The 19,381-nt window shown below is 33.8% G+C and overlaps 1 protein-coding gene across 4 annotated transcripts in view; it reads left to right on the top strand.

The window, feature by feature from the left end:
- The window catches only part of LRRC4C (leucine rich repeat containing 4C), a 453,808-nt gene that overhangs the window by 192,894 nt on the left and 241,533 nt on the right, over window positions 1–19,381 (top strand). For all 4 annotated transcript variants that reach the window (XM_042814664.1, XM_042814665.1, XM_042814663.1 and 1 more), the window contains one exon: window positions 7,459–7,548. The gene's annotated coding sequence lies outside the window, so the exon portion shown is untranslated. The remainder of the gene's footprint in view (window positions 1–7,458; window positions 7,549–19,381) is intronic.

Raw genomic sequence — 19,381 nt, 5'->3', positions numbered from 1 at the left:
AATTCTATTGAAATAAATTTTGATTCACTTTGAATTTACAATTTTATTCCATAATAATTTTCTAAAATCCAACTATATTAGTAGCTTTCTCTCTATTCATTAATCTTGAAGTTCTATTTAGAGAAAGGAGCATCTTGTAGAAACTGTTCTATGATCTATGCATATTGTTGCAGCTTTTGCTATTCACTGAAGTCATGGGGCTTTTTTTCTTAAGTCTTACTGTTTGCTCCTGTATTTTTCTATGGATAGAGGGTAGATTTACGGCTTTGAAACTATTTGAAGGTGTAAGGGTGTATTACTATTATACACTCTATGGAAGTTATTTCCCTTGTACTAACCCCCTGAGTAGATGTAAGTATATAGATATATACACAAACACACACACACATGCATCTATAAAGCCATCTTAGCAACTCGCAATGAGGTTTAAAGATGGACCATGTTTATTCAGGATAAGGTCATGAATTGGACAAGATAATCTGTAATGAGTATGACCACTGTGCCATATTGGTGAGGCAGGATATAATTGTGGGGAGACTTCTGGTTAAATCTGAATTGCAAAAAGATGAGTAAAAGAACGGACAGAAATTCAGAACAAATCACGACTTGTCATCCCTACAAATTAGCTGTATCTTGTAAAAATAAGTTCTTTCAACTGATATTCTGAAAATGTTTGACTTAATGCTAGCTATTTCTCTTCATGACCTGTAGGTCTCTCAAGGATTATATAATGAAATCACTTCCTTTACCGTTTAACTAAATTCACCCCACATCTGCTGCCTCAAATCCCATCTGATCTCTAGCCTTATAGAGCCTGAAGTTCACCTTCAGAGTTCTTTTCAGTTCTTCCTTCATTTTAGAGTTGGATGTCATTTAGTTCTTTCCCTCTGGAGTCCATTCAGTTTTGCACATACTCTTCTTTGTTTCTTTGTTTCTTTCAGCTCTATACCTTCTTTCCTGCTATAAACCAAGGCTTGGGATGACCTCTTGCTTGTGCCGTATCCTTTCTTCTGCTCAGCTTTTATGCAATTCTTATATAATCTTTTGCAGAACCTTGCAATATGGGCTGTTCTCTAGCTGCTGGGACAGAAAGATATTTAGCAATAATCTGAAACCTGTTTAAACTTGAAATTTGAAGCCTGTGATAAAAAATGTGATAAATATTATTCCATTATCATTATTTTATTTGTTTGTCTGTCAATCTGGATTAGTCAAGATATGCTTAACGCACAAGATTTCATGCAGTGACAAATGTACTGATAATATAGAATGGTTTTGTGAAATTAGATGAATAAGTAGCTCTTCTTGAATATGTAGGTCAACAAATGTGAATCCCTGTTGATTAACAAGTTGATCATTTCTGAATAATAATATTTCAGTAAGTAGTTGTTTATTTCATGTTCAGAGCAGTTAATCTGTAGATAATTTGCAAATACGTTTCAGCTCATAGCTAGCAGTTGTTAAATTTCAATTTGTTTCAGTGATTTCCATAGTTTTATATCTGTATTGAAATTTTATACAGCTATTCAGTAAACCAGTATTTTGAACAGCATATTAAATAAGCTGGTACACACCATTTAGGTTTTTTATACTTTGTCTGTGATTTTAAATTTGAGTAAATATTCCAGTATTTGCCTCTAGATTTTTTCATGGTGGCTACTTGATACGTGCTTTTATGCGTTTTAAATGCCATTACTAAAACATCTTTCTCAGCAACTTCTAGGAACTTTTGAAAATATTCTCTAGTTTTTATCTTCGCGTTTAACAGAAGTCACACATTAACCATCACCATAACAGATCCAAAGAACACATGGGTGTGAGACTCAATGTCTAAGATTTGTCTCCTGGTTTTATTATAACTGACACCATACTGTTACTTTATTGCAGTTCCTACAGTCAGTTTCTTATTTTTGAAATACTACCTCTATCAAATCTGCGTGACTGAGTTCCTGTGGTGTTGCCTGGAAGTTGACTGCTTCCCAGTTTTATTTTAGATCTCCTTGTAACTTCATGCAAGTATTTTTATATTAATGTAATGTAAGAAATGTTTGAAGACTTACTGGAAAAGAAATGGTTTGTGGTATTTGCATATTTTAAAGAAATTGTCAATTTTTATAAATTGACAATATTTCTAGAGAAAACAAAGAGCATAATTAACATGTTAAACATGAAGTATGAGACCGTGGCAGAATTGCAGTGTAACATGTATGCATTGCTTCCCTAGTTGTATCCTAACTGTTACATGATTCTCTCCTTTCTACATGGATTTGAGACCTCGAAAATTTTACAGCCAAACTGACTATAGCTTCTCTATATGCAGAGCTGCACTTTCAAACATGAAAGCATGTAAAACCATTTAAACTTATGCTCTGACCTTATTCTTTCTAAGCTGTGTGCAAGTTTATTACCTATTCATCATCACTGATCTGTTGAAACTTGTATTTTCCCTTTGCTAAATCAGAAGATGAAACAACATGGCAAGTTCATGAGGGAGACATAGAAAATGAAGTAAATATTGCATATGTTAACCTACACATGTTGAGTATTCCTTCTCAAGACGTGCTGAAGTCCATTGATTTAGAATAGCTCTCAGTTCAGCCAGGATTCAAAACACCCTGGCTTGCTTCTCTGCGGTATTTTTTTTTTCCCAAAAGCACACACAAGCCACCAGAAATGAACTTTATATTTTTGTGTGTTGTTTTCTATTTGCAGAATTTTGTTTCAGTACTTTTGAAATATAGGAAATATATTAATAGTGTTTGAAAGAGAACTGTAAAATGTTTGACTGAGATAGTTAAAACATTAACCAGAACCTATGTTATTTGCAGTATTCCCTCAACATCTAGTGTGTTAGCTTGAGGCTCTTATCAAGATACAGCTGCGCTGTGCTGGGCTCCAAAAAGATTCTGCAGTCATTCATGATGTTGATAAATGCTATAAATAGATTGATTTAACTAAAAATAATCTTGTCAGGCCAGCAATTGGTATTGCTCAGTGTATTTGTTTTAGAAAAGGAGACTGTACTAGGAAAGACTACATCTGTCCAGCACTGTTGCAAAAGAAATACTCCAAAGCCTTTAAAGCAGCACTACCTAACACTGTGACTGTGCTAGCAGACAATTTTTTTTGCACTGGTTTATCATTTCTCATAAGCTCTACCACATCCCTAGAAGCTTTAAGTGCTACTCAGGCCAGTATTTAAAGCAGTCTTCACTTAGTCTTTATGAACTGCTCCTTATGTTGCAGTCATAAAACAAGCACAAAAAAAGCAAACGTAGGGAGATGGATTCCTGAATTGTAGGCACTACTCTTCCCTAGTGACTCTGTATTGAACCAGTTCCTTAGAAAAAGGACTTCAGCATGCCACTTTTCATCTGGAAGAAAAATAAACCCGAACTTTTACTAATTACAGCATCTATTACTTGATTTCTTAGCAGCAGAAATATCAACTAAAATGTTCAGTCTTACAGTTAATTCTTCTTAGCTGTAGAACTTCTGAAATTTCTGTTTGAACAAAGCCAGTGCTATCCTGAATTGTTTTATACTACTGCTCTGTTGGCTCCTTAGTTGCTGTATTCTAAATTCCTACCGGGCTTTTGATTGAATAGATGTCCATGCCACTCTGCTATATTGGCATGCTAATGTTTTGAAGGTAAATAATTTAGTCTGAGTGTAAGAGCAATGCTATGTAAGATCCAGATAAGCTAATCTATTTTCCAGATGAAAACTGAAACTGAAGCAAAGTCCTTAATTGGCCCTCCTGTTTTCCTCACACTGCAGAAATTAGGCACAATTCAGCATTATTTTGTTCAAAAGAGAATGCACTCATGTTGTATCTTGTTTTTATTTTGCTCATTATAAACACTGTTTGGCTCCCTTCTGTGCTATTATTTTATGCTCCTCTAAGTTAATTTAAAGGGACTGACTAGCACTAAACACTTCCAACCCAGACTTACATTTCAAATTTTGTTTTGGGATAATTGGTTGGCCTTGAGTCAACTCTGTTTCTCCTACTGTTATCCTTAAAACTTCATTTACTTTGCATAGCTATGCTATGAGTTAACTTTGTGATAACCAGTAAAAAACCCACAAACAAACAGAAAAATACAAAAACTGAGGAGAGTGCTAGAAAAGGTACATGGTAGCCTCATGTACTGAAGATGTTACTGGAGTAACTGAGGGTAAAACAAAATTCATAGAGAAAGCCAAAGTAGCTGAGCACAAAGCTGACTAAAGATCCTTGGTTCTCTTTTAGAAAATTAGTGAACGTACTAAATGATAAACTGAATTCTCTGGAAATCCTGTGTTTCTAGAATATTTATAAAGAGAACTAAGAGGTGTTACTCTGAGAGTATGGATAATAGTCAAATCGTACATGTTTTACTAAACACAGTCATTATCATTCAACTTTTATTTTTCATGAAGTCCCTTGGTGTTGTTGACATCATTCATTAAAGCAGTTTTGAGTAATATTAATTTAAAATATAGGAATACAGTAACAGCACAAAAATAATGACAGCAATCATGTGTCATGCTCATTAAATGTGTTAAGACATTTTTATCTTTAATTAGCTCACCTTTCTTTACACTCTTCTCTTACTACTTTCTTTACTATTTGAATTGTGAGTACTGCTGTTAACTCATAGTGCTGAGCTTGCAGCAACATTAATAAAAACTTTGTCAGTGGAAAAATATTTTTAAATATTAAGAGCATAGGTTACAGCTCTTTAATTTTATTAGAGGTGATTTTAGTCACCGAGCTTTGAGATGGAATTCTTAACGGACTTCTTAATTCTACTGCAGATTCATTTTCTACAACCATTACTTTTACCATGCCTGGACTTGAGGTGGCAGTCGTACTGCTGTGTGGCTGTGTATGTGTCATTGATGCAAAACATAAAAGTTTCATTCAAGGCTGAGAGGCTGCATCAAACTACCACATTCTTAGACAAGAATACTTTAATCTTTGATTCTGTGGCAGTCAGGAAAAGTGAACTGCATACGTATGATTTTTTGAAATTGTATTTTTATTGGAGATGTATTTTGAGGGAAAGACTGTAGTTCTCTAGTTTAGAAATTTAGAGATGATTTTACAGTGCTTTCTAATATTCTCTTACTGTGAACCCACAGTAAGAGTTTTAAATATCAACTGAACTAATCAAATAGGCAAGGGGTTAATGAGAATCTCCCAAACTATCTCAGGCTATCTATAACTTATTAAATATCAATCTATCTACTTTTGCTTTCTTCTCTTTCTTTTTCTTTTTTCTTTTTTTTTTTTTTTGTTTTTTGTTTTTTGTTTTTTGTTTTTTAATATGCTAAGAAATTCTAACTCATTTAAGGGAATGCACATTTTTATAGGCATAATGAATGGAAGAAGAGGCAATTTGCTTTGCCAAATTCAGAATAGAATCTTGATTCAAGGGATTTGATTCTCACAGTAGGTGTATCTGCAATATTAACACTTACTTCCAGAGAATAAGTTATTATATGTGATTACATGAAAATCAGAGAGAAGGCACTTGTCACTTCTTTTTTTCTTTTTCTCTCTTTTTTTTTTTTTTAAGATGGAATATAAATTCCAACAAGGCTGTACCTTTTAAGCAAGCACTCTGTTTCCTTTACACACAGACCAGTCAGCCTCAGTAACTTTCTTTTCAAATGGGAGTTATGTTAATGAATGCCACTGTAATATGTTAGCTTTACAATATGCTTCCCAAGTATGTGGAAATTTCTGCTTTGTCATCAGTCTGATTTCTTGACTTTACCACACAATTGCAATCAAGTACAAATTAGCCTTTTTTAATTGGCTAAGAAATGAGAGTCACTTACCACCTTCTGAGAGGAGAAAATGGTTCTCCAGGTAGCTGGCAGGACTGAACCATCAGTGAGAAATAATGTGCATACCCTGTTACCAGCCTGAAAAGATAACTGTGTTTCATACCTTTTTAAACTCCTGACACTTGTTTTCGTTTGCTTAACGTCAGAATTCATGAAAGGTGAGACTTGTTAAAAGTCCAGATTACTGACGTATGCTTGAAGCCTGAAAATTATTGGAAAAAGATTCTTTTAATGTGTTTCTGATCCTTTAAGTTACACCATTGCATTTCTATATTGATTTGCTGAATGTTGTAAGCTAAGCTAAACTTGGCCATGTGTACTTAAAGCCAGTCTGCCTTTATGGCTAGATAAATAGCTTATGTCAAAATCACTGTTCCTCGAAAGCTGACAAAACTGGAGAGCTGGATCTTGCTACCTGGGACTCATTACTTGAACATCTGCATGCCATCACTCTATTTCTTGTAATTAAGTTGATAAGACTTCAGCTATGAGGCAAACTTACTGGACAGTCTAACATTCTCACTCTAGATCTGCCTTGGCATTTTCTCTCATACCAACAGATTTAAAATTCTTAAAATTTCTAAGTCAGATTTTCTCTGCAGTTAATGTGCTCCTCTGTAGGATGGCTGAAGAAGAGCTCACAGGGGGTCACAGAGAGTTATTAAAAAAGCAAGCTTTTCATCACAAGGTTTACATTAACGATTCAGGAATCTGCAGGAATATGGTCTCTTTTAAAATATATATTTTTTTAATTCTCTGTTGACAGCAAGGAACATCCTGCAGCGCTGACTTTTGATATCTTTTGAAAGCAAGAAAGAAAACTTATTAGCTATTCTAAGAAGAGGATATGCATTTACAAATGCAGGAGACAAAAATTATTTTCTTACTTTTTTTTCTTATTTCCTAATAGAGAAAATGATAAAGCTCACTTAAGTTACTGTCAGAGCAGTAGATACGGATTGATTGTTATAAATGTACCATAACTACTATAAATATTCTTCATTTTCTTTGGAGTCTAATCCACAACTAAAATAATTTCATTCTTAGTTTATTATACAGACTGTTTCTTTCCTTCATCTATTCTCGTTAATAAATACTGAAAAAGGACAACAGGAGATATTCTGAAATGTCATCTACAAGATATCTTTCAAAGCTTTTTACTATTAATATTCAAGGACTTTTTGTTTTTGTAAGACTTCTTTAAAAAATCCACCCAAGATGCCAGTATATCATTTCTTTTACAGTACTTGTGAAAGATCTTTTCATTTCAAACCAAATGTGTGCTTCTTGAAAAGCTTGAGCTGTTTTTGGTAGGGAAAAAAAAAACAAAAACAAAACACAAAGGAAATAAAGAAAAACAACCTCCCTGCAGCTCAAGTAACTTCTTAGCTGCATATGAAATGTGTTCTTGACTCTCATAAAATGTTAATAATGTGTTCACATTCACAAATAAAGATCTATGTAGTTTGTAAAATGAAATTGTAACATGTACTTATAATTCCCCAGTTGAGATTTTGTTTTCATATTATATTACTTGACAGCATATGACGTCTGGGAAAACTGCAGATCATTTAACCTCTTGATTTTCTTTTGTGTGTGTGTTTCTTGTCATTCCAGAAATGAGTTTCTTTTTTGCAAGAAATCATCATTATTTATTGAATTGGAAAGCTAGCAGACTGATGGTCCCCTGGGTGCTGTGAATAACATGTAAGTATAATACATTTACTATTCCACTGATGACATGTTCATGTTCAGTTCAGTTAGTAATTATGATTCAATTTTAACAAAGAGATTCTTAGTTTTGTTTTTTTTTTTTTTTAATCCTAGTAACAGATAAGTAATATGACTGTATCCTCTCTCATTTGACTTTTGAAAAGCTAATTGATTCAACTTTGTTCCTCTTTGATCTCCTCTGCTCACAAACATTTGAGGGGATGGTTTTATTTTCTCCAGTATATGAGGATTATATGAGGATCTGTCACTGAAATAGTTACGCAGTCATGCGTAACTATTACGCATGGATACTATATACGCAGGATTTTAGTCGTTGATTCTTGGACTACAACTTTCCTCAGAATTTTGGCAAGAGTAGAGAGGTATCAGGTGATTGAGTTTGTGTGTTGTGTATAATGACTTCCAGAAGCCTAAATGTGAGGTTTGCTACATAGCCAGGCAGCTTGCTTTTATTTATGTATTCTTTTCTAACAACTGTGAGTAATTACTTTATAAAAGGTGGTGGGTTTTTTTTGTTTTGTTTTTTTTTTGTTTTTTTCTTATGAATTGAGAGAAGAAATTGTTTCAGTCTGACTGTTCAAATGTATTGTATGGTAAAAACTCTGGGATTTAGGTCCCAAACCAGGATCTAGAAACTATGGAATGAGAACTGAAGCAAGTCCACATTTTCTGGTAATACTGGTAATAAGAAGATGTAAAATTCGTCAAAAAATTAGAGGTCTTGAGAATGTCAAAATCAAAATTATTATTTTATAACAATAATTTAGTTGTCAATGATATTTGCAAGTACCTATAGCATTAGACTAGGGGGAGAACTAAATTCCCAGGGCATTACCAACATCTACACTTCTTTTGTTGTTCATAAACACTTTCAGTGTCCTAATTATATGATTTAAGATCAAATGTTTCGTTGTTAGGGAAAGAAAATAAATCTCATCAACTCATTATGAAGGTGAGTTCCTTTACTTAGTGTGCTCATTAGCATTTGTGATAGAAGAAATTAATTTGAAATAAAAATTAAATGGATTTTCCAGGAAAAAGAAAAGTTAGAATGCACTTGGCCTAATATTACTATGCAGCTATTGGCTGTGGTTGAGCAAGAAGCTCCAGCTTTTTTTCTGTGAAGTCCCATCATTTACATTTCTTGCTATCACTGTCCTCATAATTTTATGATATTTTTAATTCCTCACTGCTTTCTAGAAGATCTTTACTTCTAGTCTTTACTAGCCTGCTCATAAAAGGAAGTGCCTTATGATAGCACCTAACAAGATTACTAAACACATGCAGCAGATGCTTGATTTTCAGTGCATTCAGCTGTTGAAGGTATTCTGGTAGCTAACACATGAATTATTTCATGTAATAGAAATTTTGATTTAGGAAATATATTTTGAGTTTATTTTGCAGGAAAGCGTCATGAGCAGTGCTAATACTTAAGTATATGTTAATTTTAAGAGTGTGGGTACTATTCTTCAGCTGAAAACACTGTTCAGGAGTGCTTATTTTTCTTGTTCGACAATTGACTTAACTGAAAACATTTTAAATTGCATAGTTACATGAGGAACAGTTATTTTCAGTTCAATCAAAAACGGCTTTTAGTAAGAGCAGAAATTAGTGACAATATGTTAGGGGACCATGTATCACAAAAGACACAGCTTCAGCTTGCATGTGAAAATCATTTAGCTGTGATAACAGAAATTAGATTTCAATCAGTATGCTCTTTGTTATTAATCCATTTTTCTTCTTTCATTTGAAGAGGTCCTAATAACATGTTAGGCAAATCATAGTCTTTAAAAGCTAATTTGAAATAAAAATGCTTTTGAATCCTCACAATTTCAGATATACATTTTATGGATATAATTATATGTTCCTTTGCTACTACTGTATGAGTGCATACTTGTAAATGTGCACAATGTTGTACTTTTGGTTTTGATCCAAACCTATTGCTGTCAATGAAAATTTTGCTATTATTTAAGCCAACTTGTGAGAGAACTGTGGTTTGTGCAACAAAAACATTGTTTTGAGGACCTAAAAATATTCTAAAAATATAAGGGTACTACTGATTAACGGGTAGGGTTTAAGTACTAATGTAAATGTCTTCCTTTGGAGCAAAATAGGTGGTGTCTTAGGTAATTTTAAATCTTTGGTGTTTCAATAGTCTCGTCTATGATATGAACTTGAGAATTTTCTGGTATGTACGCACCTGTGTGCATTCTTCATGAGAAAACTTTCACGTAGGTCAGTACGAATATAATCTCAGCTAAACTGAAGCTATAAAGCTTCTTGCAAGTCCTTGTGATAGACACTGGTCTTACTACATTTGGAGGCTTTTGGTCAGCTACTTTGGGTATCTTTTTTGCCTGTCTGGTAGCTTATAGGTAGAACAAGAGAGCTTAACTTTTATTGTCGATGTTGAGAAATTACTGCCAATTTAGTAGTATTAGTCTCTCCTGTTTCTGGTCTGGCTGTGATGATTTTTAGCAACCAAAAATTCCATTTTAATTTCACCTCTCATCAGATAAAAATCTGATGATTTTGTTGAATCATTATCAGAGGTCGATTGCTCCACTGTCTGGAAGTTTCAGCACTGTTCTTGTTTCAATGAAGATTACAGGCTGGGTTCAAGAGTCAGTGGTTCCTCCACATTTAATATCTCCTAGATATAGCCCTATCATACTTGTGATCTAACACACAAGATGAAGCATGAAGCATGCCTACATAGTATTGGTACAAGGCTATGCAGACTTCATAAGACCCTTACAAAGAGTGAATAGATTCTGATAGATCTTTTTATGCAGTGATCAAAAATTATTAGCATGAACTTGCGTCATTATTTGGTTACATACATTCCATCCCTATCACAAACCATTAAGTCACCTTATGTTCAATAAATGTCTTCTTTATTTCATTTTCTTTGTGTTATTCTTCATTTTTTATTCTTAATTTTGATACTATCTACAGGTTCTGTGTAACCTGCTTTGATTAAGCTCTTATCAACTTTATCTATATAATTCTAAATTCAAATCAATTCAGTAACATAATGTTCAACCACTAAACTTTCACTGGAATTAAAATAGCCACAGAAAACTCTCCAAGTCTGTTGCTATCAGTGGATTCCAAGAAGCTCATAAAAATGTGAAAGAAAATTATGAGATTGAAAAGAGGCCTCCATGTTTTTTTTTCCTCATTTAAAGTAATCCAGGCATTGATTTTTGTTCACAAAGATTATACAGATTGCAATAATCTATGTGATGAAGTTACCTATGGAATATTTGAGAAAAAAAAAAAAAAATCATTTTTCAAAAGGAGTTGCAGTTTTTTTCAAGAGTATTCCTTAAGGAAATTGCCTAAAGAAGCGTCCTGCCTGCTTGGCGCTGTTGTGATTTGATTTTGTCTCACAGTGCTGCAACAGTACTCCTTCTTGGACTCTTCAGCAGAGGTGGCTGTGGCAGGTGCTGTAAGGTCTTTACTGCCCACTGGCCCTGATGTTTTTTCTAAAGAAAGCTTGTTCACATATTTTGTGTCTTCAAACATAATGTTAAATTCATGCAAAGATTAAAAAAAAATGCTGCTTTCCACAATTATACTGTTGCATGGCATGTTTAATTTCTTTTTCTTTGAACAAGACATCAAATTGGCCCAAGGAGTGTGCTAAATGAACAACTTCACTTTCTTTCCCAGTCATGACAGTAGTTTTCATTTGAGTTTGGTTAGGACTTGCTAAAGGAGCATGCAGTTCATGTAGACAACTCCAAATAACTGAGATGTGACCTTCTCCCTTTCCTAAATTCACTGCTTGAGGGCTTACCAGTTAGATCCTTGCTGACATTATGGGTAATTATTATGATATAATAGAGTAATTGGGACTAATACTTTCTAAGCCATTTAGTTTAGTTTCACCTTAATTAATTTAGATGTCTGTGGCCATCTAACTATGTAGGATCCTTCGGTATGAGAAGACAGGAGCTAATTTCTGTAAAAGGTGATTTAGGTATTTAAAAGTTAAATAAAAATAAATAAAAAATAAGTGTAATCCTTTTTTGAAAAGCACATTATGCTGACAGACTTATACCAATTAATCCAATAACAAATTTAATTTGTTTTCAGAGTTTTGCCTGCAGTATAATTTATTGTGGCATCTTGTGTTCAGTTCGTTAATGAATATATTAAGAAACTTATCTGTTGTATTTCAAAGTGTAAACTGTGAAAAAACCAATACCATGGTGTTTTATTGTGGCATGGCAATTATTTCAAGCAAGTTACACTTCTAATTATGCCAAACTAGTTTACGATGGAACTAGTCTTGTCGGTCTTGTATTTTGTCAGTCTTGTTCTCTGTCACCCAGAGCAGCACCCATAATGTAGTGTGACATCATCTTAGGGTTGTTTTAATCAATTTTTTCTGTTTCTTTTTCAAAATTTTTCTTGATGCATGACACTAAAGATCTTTTGGTTGCTTTGCTTCTTATCTCACTTACTGTCGTACTTGAAGTTTCTAAGCAAGTTCTGGTCTGACAGCATGTAGTTGTCAGTGATAACGGTTGAAGCTTTTGGAGGTATTCTACTGGTATTCTTGTAGAAACATAACGCATTTGTTTTCTCAAAGCTTCATGCAGGTCATATAAAAATACATTTTGAGCAGTCTCTTGAGGGAATTTACAAATTTTTCGTGTCATTCTTCTCCATCCACCATTGAAAGTGGATTCTTTTCAACTTGATGTGGCAAAAGTAATGGCAGCACAACTCCAGTGCTCTTGTACTGTGATCCAATCTGGTTGTATGGATAAGGAAAAGGCATTTAGATAATGGAAAAATTATGTTTAAATTAGTGGTAAACTTGCAGTTTCTTGGCAAAACAATATAAAAACAGTAATAGCAATTAAAAAAAAACAACACAACAACAAAAAAATGATCCATACTTGTAAAATTATTAATTACCTGAATGTGTCTTGTGTCTTATTGATGAGCTTGGTTTGTAAGAAAACTATTTGACACATTTCAAGCACTCATATTGTTCCAAACAGCATATAGCTAATATTATTAAATATCTAAACATCTTATACATACCCAGAGCAGCATGAAATTTAAAACCAGTATTTGATTAAATTACATCAAGACTGCATTCAGTTTGATTTATTGTAATCTTACATACATACTAAACACAGTTGTAGATGCAGCAATATTCATTTATGTGTTTAAATTACAATAATTGTAATGCTTGTAGTAATTTTAATGCTATTAATTAAAAATTATGTAAACTCCTTAAATGCTTCTATTCTCAGCAACCTTGCAGTACACTGTTTTATATATATCATCTATCATATACTAAATAAAACCATTCACAAACTAAAAGGTCTATAGACTCATTTGTATGCTCTCAGTTTTCAGACTGCAGATGTCTGACAGTGTAGTTACTATGAAGTATGTTTTGTCACCAGTTTGAAGGTCACTTTGAAGCAAAACTAAGAGCATATCCTGTGCATCACCAGTTGTAAATTTACAATGTTTCTGGTGGATGCAGGATGATTTATATTGATCAATTAGCTAAAATGTCTGCAGTTATACATTAAATGCTGGCAAATGCCAAGATTTTTCATAATATCCTTAAAGCATTGATATATATATATATAGATATATACACAAATTGTTTAACCTCCCAGGAAAGAAAACTGAAAGCACATGATCAACTAGCTCTGGCTGTGGCTTGGCTGGAGGCACAGGGCTGCAACTGTGGCTCAGCCCCACATAGGCAGTGGAACCTTTCCATGCAACTGGGCATGGGGTTCTACCCTGCAGCTTTTTAGGAAAGGAAGAATGTGTCAAGATGAGGCGTACTTGATAAAAGTGATCTTGTTTGGGAGGAAAATTGTGACAGCATATTATAATAGTGTAGTACTTGAATGCCATACAACAAAGATGTGTTGCACTTTTCACCAGTACCAGCAAGTGTTGTTTGAAATTCCATGGTTTTAAGGTGCTAATATACAAGCAGCTGTTGTCTGATTGCTTTGCTACTGCTACCATTGTTATTTTGTTGGTATCCTGATGGTACCCGTTTTTGCTGAAGCTGCAGTCTGCCACAGTTTTGCTGCTTGGTAAATATTCCAAACTGCTTCGTTCAAATAAATACATATAGAGGGACTCATATATGGTTCAAGCTGAGGTGCAGAGGTAGTATCTCAAAGTTTATTTGTGTTGTGAGAAATAGATACCAGGAGTTTCAGCCACAGTTTTCTTTTCTAAAAATAAGCATTATGCTTCAGAATGATTTCCAGCCTAATTTCTGCATTTATTGTGACCTAAGTAGCTATTCCAAATCTTTTCCTCATAAACTTTCTGAAAAACATACAAGCTTCATACAATACTGTAGTTTGCCATGTACTGAGCACAATTATTTTTATAGCAAGTCTGCTTCCCTCAAAGATGTGATGTTGATTTGGATGATTTAGCCATAGCTCTCTCTATAATCTGAATATAGATTTGCATAGGGAAAATATATCCCTTCAATTCTAGTATTCATTGTCAGTATTGTTAGATAACCATCAATTCAGTAAATGTAAATACTTAAAATGTAAGGAACAAGTAATCAAGCGTGGATAATGCTGTTTGGCTAAAATGAAATTAAGCTTTTTTTTTTCTTCACTAAAGTGAATTCTGAATCTGTTCACAGTTATGAAAGATTAATTTAACAATATTTCTCTCTTTCTGATTGACACACTCCTATTCTTTGCTTAATTGTATTTTCATAGAATCATAGAATCATTGAGACTGGAAAAAATCTCTAAGATCATCTAGTCCAATCATCAGATCATTTAGTACAACCATCAGATTTTTTGCTTCTGTATCCCTCTGAATACTGCTTGGAATAAGAAACATTTTTCTCTCTTTATGTTCGGTATTGGTGGTATATACCCAGATGTATGCATGCATTCACTCCTAATTTTTTAAGCTAGCATGTCTTGTAACATGAGAAAACATTCTTTTTAGGCATGTTGTATGTATTTCTATCTGAAGATGCCATGTGCTTTCCTTACATTGTCTCACATCATGAGAGGAAAAGAGCTTTTTCCTCTTATCTCATACATCTTCTAGCATCTGCTTAAAACTACATTTGGAAAATTAAAATTAGCTCCAGGCAAGTGCATTCATTGCTGGGTGATGTAGTTAAAGATTCACGGTAAATCGCAAACAGGTAATGAATCAGGTAGATGATTGATAAATAAAGCATAGATTTCTGGGACTTATTTTCTTGCATATATCCCCATAAACATGTTGTGAATATACACGGAGAAAGACAGATGTGCATTGAAATAGGAAATGCCTAGAATTTCATCAGGTGTTAAGTAGCACTGCAGAATAAGTGCTATAAATTGTTTTAAACACTTAAATATATGCTGTGGCAATGAAGTCCTGGTTGGACATGTTACAAGAATAAGGTGAGTGCTACCTTACTTGAAGAAGAATATAGCTGTTGTCACCATAAAGGTGGCTGAGATGAGTCAGGTCACCAGTGTAGCTTTCAACATTTCTGCTATTGCACCCTGTGATCCTGATGATGGATTACTCTCATTCTCCAAATATAATCAAAATGGCCTCAACAAAAGAAGGAAAGACTGCCACAGGCAGTCTCAAGGCATTAAAGATGCAATTCTTGGAAACCTCCGTGTCAGAGCCTAGAGTACCTCAGTAGCACTTTCTGTACCGATTCATGGCAACATTTTCAATTAACTTGTAAGCTTTGAGTGAACAAATACAAACATTTTTACATCACGGGAAATAATCATTAGGAACCTGCTTTTGTGCATGAGAACTGAATTAAGTAAAAGTAATAAAAAAGAGACTATCAAAATCAGAATTATGTATGACACTATTAGGAATACGGAATATTAAGTTATTATTCTGAGTTGTAGGAAGCAGAAATCTGAATACAGACTTGATCCTCACCAACAGTTATTCAAACATACTTACACACTTCTCTTGTTTTTTTCTCACATTCAGATGCATTCAAGATCTTGAAGTGTTTAAGAAAATTGCCATGTTTCTGGGAATCTGGGGAGGATTAGTTTGGTAAAGCATTTCAGCAAACCCCAGAAAAGTGGGGGTTGAAAAATTCTTTTTGAGGATCTTTTCATTCCTCCTACAGAAAATGTCCTATTTCAGAGTCATAGCGGAAAAAAGCTGCCACTAATCAGAAGACTGGATTTGAAACAATCTCTGTATCTCCACTAGAAAATACTCAGTTTAGGGTATGAGCTCTTTCTCTATTTCTGTCACTAACCGTTAGCTTGGATAAATGCCCGTGTTTCATGCTCCAGTTACAGTAAAAGTCTTCTAATGACAATATCCTAGTAAAAAGGATTGGTAAAAATAGTGATATGAAAATGGTAAATGCAACTTAATTGACATTCCCTTAATAGAAAATGTCAAAGAAAAACACTGCTCTTTTTCCATTAACTATATTGTGTCCTTTGGATTTACTTTCAAAATTCCACAGAACCATTTGCCACAGAAGGCGAAAAGAGATCAGAAATATGAGCAGCAAGCTCTGACTTCCTGCACTATCTATGCCCTTTCTGCCAGGACAGAGCAAATGTTTACTTGTTATTCATCAATGCATGTTGTGAATCAGCAGCAAAAAAGAGAGAACAGATATAGAAACACTCATCTCATTTAAGCTAGAATGATGTTTTTCTAATCCTTCTATTATTCCTTTTATTTTCCTGTTGTTTTTATCTTTGGTAGGCCCAAAGCACATTAAGGAACAATGCAAATTAGGTTTGGTACCTACTGACTCAATTTCTCTTCATTCTTTCATTTCACAGGAATTCTTTCATGATATTCTCAGCGTGACTTTCTTCCTATTGTTTCATTTTTATAAACATATCTGAATGGCCAACAAAATGCTGAAGTCTCTCTTTTTGCCATGTATGAAGGCTCATGAACATAAAATGAACTGAAAAACTCCATCCAGTGAAATTATGTGGTGGTTTAGCACTCAGAAAAATAAAGTTCTCTTTGATATACTGCTGATGGCGTTGTATTACACAACATACCCTGAAATAAAGCTATTTATATTCAGCTCCATTACACCTCATTCATGATATTTGTTACAATTTCACTTCTTGAAAGATCTTGTTATCCTTTACTCTCTTTGAACAGAGTATTTGATGATTAGAAGTGTGATATTTTCCCCTCATTAAGAAAAACACATTCCTGAAAAAATGTTTAAGATTTACAGAATGAATAACTTGTCCTTAACTTTATTAACATTTTATCTACATTCTTGATTTGCATAATACTTAACAGATATTTTTTTCTTACAAATCACTATCAGTTTACTTGACATTATCCAAACGAAGAAGACTTTTGCTTCTTACCAAATTAGTGGTAAAAGATTTGTCTTGCTCTTTGGTTCTGTGCATTCATTCACACACCCATGATTGCCAAAGCCCAGGAGATATTTACTTTGTACATAATAATTATTAAAAAAAAAAAAAAATTAAGAAACAAAGAGAAAAGAAACAAATTCACACATTCTTTTTGAACACATGTTCAAGAGAAGGATACATATCCCTGATATGCCATTTGTTGAGGTTAAATGTGATTTGATCTGCTCAAGGAAGCCATTCTGTTATACAGACACATGCTGGTTTAAGGCCAGAAGTGATTGCGTATTGAAACCTCTGCCTCTATGTAGAGAATGCCATCCCATCAGTGTCATCACTTCTTCTGGTAGTGTAGCTGTTTAAACAGCCCTAAGTATTTTCTTTAAATCAGTGTAGGAAGGAATATATATTTTTAATTGGCTGTGTAATTTTTACTAAACACAGAAATAGATGTTTTTTTCTAGAGTAAAATGAAGGAAGAACGTGCAGTTCTTTCCCAGTAAGCTGGGCTTCATAGTCCTCCTTTTGGAAAAATAAGTTTTATTTTTTAAATGTCTAAGAAACCAACTTTTCACAGGAGAGATACTAAGCTTGTCTTCTAATGTTGGGAGAAACTGTAGAACTCAATTTATCTCTCCTGAGGAGTTTTCTTCTGCACTGAAGTTTCTGAGGAAATTATAACAACCATTTTTGTGAGACAAATATTTCTATAAATGATGTTGATTTTACGTCCAGGAGAAACCCAAATTGCAAAGTACAGCATCAACAAAAGCAGACTAAAGTTCTGGACATTCTCTAATCAATTGCAAACCCTGGAGAGATTCAGCTGAATTTTCTTAGATCATTTGTTTATGCGGGGCTTTTTATTACATTTATCCTGAAGCATTTGTCTGATTTTATGCATTCTTACATTCATTAGGTTACCAATCTTAATCTGATAGAGAATTTAGAAAATGGTTTAAAGTCACTGGTAGTTGTTTATGTTATGCTCAGGCTTACACTGGCTAAACATTAAATACTTCTTTCCTTGTTTAATTCTTGTGAGCAAAAGTTATTCTATTTCAGATCAGTTTTAAAATAAGACAGCCAACCAACCAAAAAAAAAAAAAAAAAAAAAAAAAAAAGAAAAAAACAACCAAACAACCAAACAACAACAACAAAAAACCTTTAAAACACTTTCAAGAACCTTTGCCAAGAGATAAGTAGAGCTAATATTGCTTTACCATTAATAGGATAAACTGTTCAGCATTTATATCTGTTCCTTTCTGTTAGACAGAAGAGAATGGATTGTGTTTCACAGGCTGCATATTTTTGTAGTTAAGGGATGTTTGTTGAATATTCAGAATAGCAGTGCAACATCTCTGTTTGGGCTTTCAGACTTAATGCCTGGAGGAAACAAACTAAAAAAGGTGGTTACAGGGTTGCAGCAGTGTAATCTTGAAAGCTCAGAACGGTTCTGGCAATAGCAAACGATGCTTGCTACATGTAAAAGCAATTTGTAAATAAATTATCTTAATATGCAGCCTGTTATCTTTGCATATATACAACAAACTTTGCATTGTGTAAACAAAGCTACACCATAGGAAGAATTTTAAAAGTGAGAAGTTGCCTGACATTCTGGCAATGCAGTAGGCATAAAACGTTTTGAGACAAGAAATAGAAAAAGGGAAGTATATTTCTTTCTACAGAAGAGTAAATGAAGTAATAGTGATTAGTGATTAAAGTACCAGTAGTAGGTAATAACACACAGGAGCAAATAAGCAAATATTTGCTTTTTTTGTTTTGTTTTGGTTTGGTTTTGTTTTTTGTTTGTTTTTCTAATTGCTGTTTGTTCTGTTTGTGTTTTAAATCTAAGTTAACTTTTTCTGTAAGGCTATAAGTTATTGACAGATATGAAGTTATTTTCATTTTATCAAGGATTCATAGAATGATTTAGGTTGGAAGGGACCTTTAAGATCATGTAGTTCCAACCCTCTGCTATAGACAGGGTCACCTCCCTCTAGACCAGCTTGCTCACAACCCCATCTAGCCTGGCCTTGAATGACTACATGGAGGGGGCATCCACAACCTCACTGTGTAACCTGTTACAGTGTCTCACTACCCTCACTACGGAGACATCACTGACTGATCAGTTTAGGCATAATTCCTGAAATAAAAGCTTAGTTCACTGTAAGAGTGTAAATTAAAATAGCATGATGTATTCTCAGCTCACTAATGGATTTCATTACTGACTGGTCTGTGTTGCCCTCATCATCCCTCACTTCATTCAACTTCAAAAATGAAGATTATTAAAATAAAAATTACAGATTATTTATTAGATACTTCAAAATGAAGAATTGTAGCAAAGTGCAAAGACTTGATATTTACATTTCAACAAATTATTTTTCTCTCTGCTCTGTCTCCTCTAAATTTCTTAGAAATGT

The sequence above is a fragment of the Centrocercus urophasianus genome, unplaced genomic scaffold (assembly GCF_019232065.1).
Source record: "Centrocercus urophasianus isolate 14NV4802_14NV808 unplaced genomic scaffold, USGS_Curo_1.0 seq_14, whole genome shotgun sequence".
Classification (NCBI taxonomy): domain Eukaryota; kingdom Metazoa; phylum Chordata; class Aves; order Galliformes; family Phasianidae; genus Centrocercus; species Centrocercus urophasianus.
Note: the sequence above shows the minus strand (reverse complement) of the source record. Positions and strands in the feature narration are given on the sequence as shown.